General features: G+C 38.3%; 1 pseudogene; it reads left to right on the top strand.

Annotated features, from left to right (window-relative positions):
* Nucleotides 1-953: 953 nt before the first annotated feature.
* LOC118331829 lies at nucleotides 954-2,871 on the top strand (annotated as a pseudogene).
* The last annotated feature ends 5,224 nt before the right edge of the window (nucleotides 2,872-8,095 follow it).

Genomic DNA, 8,095 nt, shown 5'->3' with positions numbered 1-8,095 from the left:
TTTAGATAATGGAGAAAGATCTATTATTGTGGTATTGCTGGTAAATCCCACTTATTACAAAGTAATTTTGTTGTGCATAGGTACCAATAACATACTTATTAATACCTACAAAATAGACACAAAGGAAAAAGACAAGAGATTTGGAAAGCTGAAACAAATTACACTGTAAAAGTATTTTTTTGAACTACAAAAAGAATTTCAGATACAGTGCTGTTACTGGGTAACAAAACAAGAGTAAAACATGCAGTACCGTTACTATTATTAATATCTTTTTTATTCATTACTTTTGTTATTTTTGTTAATATGAAGACGAGAGGCAACACTGAGTTGGAGTCATGTTTCTGGACACCTGACACACGTAAATCCAGTATTCACTCTCTTGATAGTGATTAAGTACAGCCTCACAGAGCTGCTGTAGACCTGTAGGTTTGTTGACTCTTACTCTTCCTGCTATTCTATTTTTGAAATGGCTGGAATAGCATAAACTATTAACTGTTTATTAGCTCTTTCTTGGTTGACTTCTCTGGACGTCAAGACTACCCATGTTAATGTTTGAACCGTATCATATAAATCATATCTTAAAACAACGTTTGCTGTCACAATTTTAAAATAAAAAAATAATCTAGATGGGAAAGTGAATGAGTATAGCTTGTCCCTTACTGACCTCGGTCAACATGCCCTAGAGAAAAACTGAAGGCCCACAACACCTCCAGATTGTACTAGAAAGATTCAAGTGTCAATTTGTAAATGTGAAAAAAATGTCCTTCCTGAAAAAGAACATTTTGTGCTAGCAAATGGGTAGTTAGATTCACAATAAGAGCAAGGCCATCTGTCATTTGACATAAAAGTGTATCTCCTGTTGCAAACACTAATTGTAATAAAACATCCTGTCTCTAAGCACTGATAGCAGAAAAAAGATGAAATTTAAAGAAGAGTTGCTTAGTCACATGCAATTGCATGTGTGTATAATCGTTTGTGTATATAGTGGTTATTTGTTTTATTATTATCTAACTATAAAAGACAAGTGTGTGATTCTTGCAGTGGTAAAACTGATCGTATGAGCAAAGGGAGTAGCAAAAGCCTATTTAGAATGCATGATTTGGACCTTCACTCTGTGACTGCAAGAGGAATCAGCCATGATGCTGCTACCTATACTTCTTGCTATCCTTGCCTCTCTGATTGGAGGCCTGTACCTTTTGGGGGTGTTTCGACAGCAGCGACCAAGAGAACCGCCTTTGGATAAGGGGCTCATCCCCTGGTTGGGACATGTCTTGGAGTTTCGCAAGGATACAATTAAGGTCCTAGAGAGGATGAAGAAAAAGCATGGTGATGTATTCACGGTACAGCTGGGAGGCTTTTACATCACATTCCTTTTAGACATGGGGCATTTGTTAAGGAGACTCCAGAAAAACTGTGCAACAACTCTTTGGTTATAGATCTATAGGGAATCAGAAACAGATTCTCATGATGACCAGCCACAAACACCTGAGGGGAGCTGGACTGGAGGTGTTGACACATGCCATGATGTGTAATTTGCAGAATGTGATGTTGCAGAACATTGTCTCATCTGCAGATCAAACGATCTGGATGGAAGACAGACTGTTCATATACAGCTACAATATTATTTTCAGGGCTGGCTACTTATCCCTTTTTGGCAATGCATCACACAAGTTTGAAAGAAGTACAGAGAAAGCCAAAGAGAAAGACCTAGCTGAATCAGAAAACTTATTTAATGAGTTCTGCAAATATGACCATCTCCTTCCTAATTTGGCTTATGGAGTCCAGCCACCGAGGGAAAAGATGAAGGCAGAGAGGATAAAGGCATTCTTCTGGAATGGTCCTTCAATGCAGAAGATGAAGAAGAAGGACAACATCAGTCGCTGGGTGTGGGACATGCAGCTGGCCAGACAGGAGTTGTGTATAAAGGAGTCAATGATAGACAGGTACATGCTCGTGCTTCTTTGGGTCTCCCAAGGCAACCCGGGGCCTTCTGCATTCTGGCTGCTCTTCTTCCCCATGAAGCACCCTGAAGCCAAGGCAGCCATGAAGGAGGAGGTAAACAGGGTTCTGAAGGATCTGATCTTGGACGGTGCTGTAGAAGAGACCCTTCGACTCATTGCTGCACCGCTCCTTGTCAGGAAAGTGCTCCAGGATATGACTTTCAAGATGGCTGGTACCATATTCGAAAGGGTGATAGAATGGCAGTCTTTCCTTATAGTGCTCTCCACACTAACCCAGAGATCCAACCTGACCCACATTCATTCAAATATGACAGTTCTCTGAATCCAGATGGGAGCAAGAAAACTGATTTCTACAAAGCAGGGACCAAGATCAAGTATTACAATATGCCCTTTGGAGCAGGGGTCTCCATGTGTCCTGGAAGGTACTTTGTCAACAATGAGCTGAAACAGTTTGTTTTCCTCATGTTGGTCTACTTTGAGTTTGAGCTGAAGAATCCTGATGAGAAGATCCCTGATACTGACGTCAATCGATTGGGTTTTGGAGCACTTCATCCCATTAGAGACATCCAGTTTCGGTACAGACTCAGGTTCTGAACCCACAATCATCATAGTTTCCTATTTTTCTGAGTTTGACTATCTCAGTAAACTTTAGTTTGACAGTTAAGTTTCCTGGAAACATGAGATTTCACAATGAATATTCTTCTTCATCAACAATCATTAGCAGTTCGTTTTGCAGTCAGAGCTTTCAAGATTAATTAATATCATGTATATTACCCTTAAATGAGACTGCTTTTGTGAACTCAATCAAAACAACTTCATTCTAACAGTTTCACTACTAAAATGACCTTATCTCAATAATCTTAATCTTAAACTGCTTGTTTGTAACCTCACTAATCATATTGAAAATGGAAATTGTTTTTGCACTTGTTTGTATCAAGATCAGATCATACAAAAAACCATGCTTTAACAATGACTTAGCGATCAAACAGCATTGTTTTTCAGTAGGTGAAATACGCAAACATAAAAGAAACTTTCAGAAAATAATCTACTGGATTGCCTGTTATCCTATTAAGCAACTTTCCAAAATGAGATTCTATATCAAAAAAAGAGAGTTTATGGTGTTTCTTTTAGTCTTAAAATCTGCAATAAATACAGAATACAACCATTTCCACCTTAACCTTAAATATATAAACCTTAGTTTTGTTCACTGCAATTATTCTTTTTATTATGTGTACCTGTCTACCAATGTAATAGATACCTAACAAAGTGGAACTACAGGCAATACTTTGACCAGAATTGCTTAATACGCATAGAACAGGCGCTGGTTGCACAACAAACGGATCTGATGTGCAAAATTGTCGCTTGACAGTGACATCATCACTCGTGTTACACACTGCAGGTGAAACAGATACCTGCAGCTGTCGGCTGTAAAAAGAGTCCTCAGAGTAAATAAAAGGCTGTCAGTATAGACTGTCACCGATTAATCTTTATTCTGCCTTGCTGGTATTGATGCCATAACCAAAATTAAAGTGTTTTTTCTGTGTAATCAGTTGGTTGAAGAACATTAAATGAAAATGAAACAGATAAGCAAAACATGAATAAAGGTTTATGTGGGTGTCCCTATACCAAATAAAGTGTTGAAAAGATGATAGGTGTGCTGAGTTTTCAACTTTCTCCAAGCAGATTCCACAATAATTAGGTATGAGTTCATAGTTCATTGCTCTGTCTAAAAATTATGAGAAATTAGTTCATTTTTGACATATTGTTCTTTAATAGCACGCAACAATATCTCACTGGAATGCTTATTTGATTACAAATTGGTGAACTGTAGTTACTTCTGTTGCTTTCTTTTACCATTACAACATGAAAAACAAAACAACAAATGTTGTCCGCACAGTCCACGTGCCATGCCAGTGTTCTGTCGTGTTAAAAACTAGAGGTCTGTAATTGACAGAAAACAATATGCTTTGATTAAGACATTAACGCAAATCAGATAATCTGGTTAAGGTGATATTTGACGGCTGCAATAATCAGAATATTGCCTCAGTCTGATTAGAGTGCATGTCAACACAATTTTAGAGGCAGATATCATCAACTGGAAAAGGTAACTGTCAAACCCTGTAGATTATGAGAATTTGTTTTATGAAAACAGAGCCGATTTCTCCTTTAAACCTTTAAGGACCCAAGGACAAATGTTTCTCTCTTGGTCCATCCTCCATCTCCTTTTGCCTCATTATTCAACCACCCCTACCTTAATTTTTCCACCACTCTGCCGCTTCTCCCCCATCCCTACGTGTTCTGTCACTATAGTTTTGTGTCACACTCTCTCTGTGCTCGGTAATCATACAGACAACCATGTGTAATTGAAGATACTTGTGTGGGTGAGGGGTTGGTGCCACACTCAGCCTGGGCCCAGGAAGCCCCAGCTTTGTAAGGGAAGCCTCAGAGTATCAAATAAATCGGATGTCTAAGTCAGAAGAAGGCAGCACAGTTGTGTGCTACTGATAGTACAAAAAGAGACAGAACAGACTGAGTAAGGAAGGGAGGAAAAAGAGGAGACCTGGGGGATGTGACAGTGTGACAACCAAATCGGGTTTAGAAGGAGGAGAAGAGAGAGAGATTGGCGACTGAAGGGAGGGGGAGAGCAGAAATGGAGGTCAGGGTGGGGGAGGAGGTATGGAGAGGAAAAGAGTTAAGAGACAACATCATCCTCCATGGTGTTACATGAGTGTGTTCAGCTCTGTTATGTCAAAATTCAGCAGTGGCCTGGAAAGATGATAAATGGTAGCTCTTTGCTACAGTGTGTACTATGTATTGTATGTACTAAGTGTCAGTTCCAACTTACATCCTTTGTAGCTACAGGCTCCAAAAAACAGGTAAAACTCCCTTGAAGCACATTTCTTTTAATATTTTTGCTTTCACCTTCACCTGTGTTTTGGTATTTGCAGCTTTTCTTAATTTAAAGTCCATCCCCTTTGTGTTTTAATGTTGTATATTTCTTTGTTTATCAGTTGTCAAACTGTGATACTGTTAATCGAGATCTTACTACATGTATGCACAGCAGTAGCATTGTTAAAAATTCAGCAAGCAAGCAGTAGATTTTTAATTGTTTTTTCTCCAATTTCTTTTTGGCACACTAGAACTTCGCTTTAGCTGTTGTCTCATTGTTGTAAGTCTTTCTGAATTATTTTATTCAGATTCATTTTGTGTGTGTGTGGTTATATCTCTTGTTCTAGGCCTAAAGGATTCAGGAGGAGATGGACAGGGCTAAGTAGACAAAATGTACAAGCAGACAACAGAGCCAACCAAGAGATGGTAAGCTGCTTTTTGTTTTGCAGAAAAAAAACATTAGAAGAACAGGAGAAAAGGCACATGCCGTACACGCACACACGCACACACACTCCAGAAGACTTAGTTAGACAAGGAAGTAAAAAAAAATAGCAAACTGTTTGCCTCACTGCCTTGTCGCTCTTCTAACCAGTCAAGCATTGTGGTAGAGAGGCTTATCAGCTCCAGCAGCGTCCTTCTCTCTCTGTTGCTTCTTCTTCAGTGTGTCAAGGTTTGAGAAATGTGTCTCTTTCAAACAGTTTTTAATTACTGACATACATGTCAACAAACAATATAATCAACAAAACATTAGATAAAAAAATATGATATCCATGGCATATCATCCTACATTAACTGTACTTTTTTTTTAATTTCTCTGTATTTTGTATTAAGGGTTATGAAGGTGAAGTAAGTTTCTTGAGGACGTTGAAACTGAAATAACGTGCAGTGATAAGATTCAGTAGCATCTGCTATAAGAAATATGAGGTGATGCTTGTTATTTTGTCATTTCTCTGGCATAATCCTATTGTGCATGCTCATGTTATTATAAATGTACAGAGATATCCCTCTAAAGGTCATCAGCGGATTGTTTGGATCCTATAATAGCCGATGGGATACAAACAAAGCTGAGAGGATTCAGTTTCTTCTCAGACTGCTTTTGGTATCATTTCAAATCTTCAAATCTTTAAAGATTAGTCAGAAAAAAAAACATATCATTCCGCACAGATGCACAAATTCTCAATTTGTATTCTTTAAATGAAAAGAAATTGTGTGAAGTGCTCTTGTGGCAGCGAATAAACAAAGAGAAAAGTGATCTCTGAACAGGGGGCCTGCAGAGACAGCACTATGAGTTCTGCCTAAGATGAATAATGGAAATCTATGACAGGTTAAAGCACTGTGTTAGACTGAATACACTGAGCACAGAGCCCCAGCCACCGGCTGTCATCTGCACCATTATTAGACCAATTATAATTCTGGATGGGAAAGGGGAAAAGAGAGATTGGGAAAGACAGCGAGGGTGAAAAACAAACGTGACACCTCAGGGAGTTCATTTGCAAAAATTGCATAATCACAAAATATATTCCCAGAACTCCCAGACTTGTTATGGTAGGTAATGTATGGCAAGAGAGAGCAGGAAGATATGAAGAGTTAATTATTTAAGTTAATTAATTTGATTTCCCATTCAATGTGTAACACTTCCTCAAACATGGATCTTTTCAGCAGGAGCCAGTTGCACCAGCTGTGTATTGAAACCTAGCCTACTTAAAGAGTTAGTCTTTTGTGCAAAATGTTCTCTTTTTGTTTCCCAGAACCGTGTATTCTTGTTGGCAAATAACACACAGAGGATATGAGTATGAAGTTATGGAATGCAGATGTGAAACATTCTCTTTGAAACAGAATGATCCCCATCAAAGTTAAAATATGAATCTCCTATTGCCTTTGTTAAACAAGCTAAATCAAATACTCTTATATTATTATTAGAATTTACTGAAAGCACAGAAAATGTGCTGTTTAATATACAGTCACGACACATCAACATGTGGCTGTGGGTTTTGGGGGGTAGGGTCTGGTATTTCAATCTATGCATTTGGTGCATTCTAATCCTAACATTTTTGGGCTGCCATTGTGTTTATATTGGATTAAGGATTGTCTGTTTACTTGATTTCACTCCAGAGCAAACTCCCTCTTCTCGAGTGACATCTGCCATGGCCGTTTCTCTCTTTGCAATGCAGCCAGAGTCTCTTGAAATGAGGGCCTCCTCTAAAGCCAAGAAAACTATTAGATGGAGGCTGAGGCAGCCAAAAGCTGCCTCAATTTCCTTTGCTCCTTTAGTTATTTTAGTTAGTTAAAACAAACAAGAAGACACTGACATTCAAATAAAAATAGGAGTTTCTGACAGATATGACTGTGACTGTATCTCTATTGTCTTGGCTTCACATCACTGGACTAGACCTTGCATGTATTTTCTCCCTTGCTTGCAGACATGTCGAGACTTGTGTGCAACTCAATCACCTCCGGATCGTTATAGTTAGTTAGCCCATAGTTATCGGCCAGTCCACTGGGATTTTGCTATTGGATTCTTCCCCGTGAATGCAGCTAGTCTTTCTTTTTCTAGTCTTTTTTTTATCTTCCGGGTAGGCTTTTCAGCCAAGTAATCAGATTAAGACACCATCCATGATTCCATATTTTCTTGCTTAATGGTAGCTGAAGCGAGCAAAGTTTAAGTGATAAAGAGACCGGTGTTCATTGTATTTCTTTATCATATTGTTAACCTGTACAACTAACACCGAAGATTGCAGTGTTAGATACAATATGAAGTGATGGAGCGTTGTGTGAGCCACACAAATCACTCTAAAAAATTTAAATATGGGGGCATATAAAAGCTCCCATTTGCTCTTCTAGTCATTTTTACATTAATCACTGCTATGTCTTTTTTAAAACTGTGAAGCAATGTGTAAAGCACTTTAAACCCTGTTTAAAGGTGCCCTAAAAGTCTAATTTTACTTCCTTACCTGCTTTACACTTATCAGTGATTATACAGATCTGTCCCTTAATCAGTCCACCCTTATCTCCTTCTTCCATCTTACTCATCATACTTGGATTGGTAGCTGTTGCTTCAACAACAGTCCTACTTATGACAATAGTTTATTGCATTAATTAATGATTTATAATTATATACCTATATAACTATTGTAACAAAAGAATAGATTCAGTAAGACTGTAGTAGCAGGGTCTTGCAAAGGATGGACTCTGCACTGTGCCTTTACTCAGACAGAATTTAAATATTTACAGTGGTGTGAAAAAGT

Source organism: Morone saxatilis, unplaced genomic scaffold (genome assembly GCF_004916995.1).
Source record: "Morone saxatilis isolate NCDOM2014 unplaced genomic scaffold, NCSU_SB_2.0 Contig20, whole genome shotgun sequence".
In the NCBI taxonomy this organism is placed as follows: Eukaryota; Metazoa; Chordata; class Actinopteri; family Moronidae; genus Morone; species Morone saxatilis.
Note: the sequence above shows the minus strand (reverse complement) of the source record. Positions and strands in the feature narration are given on the sequence as shown.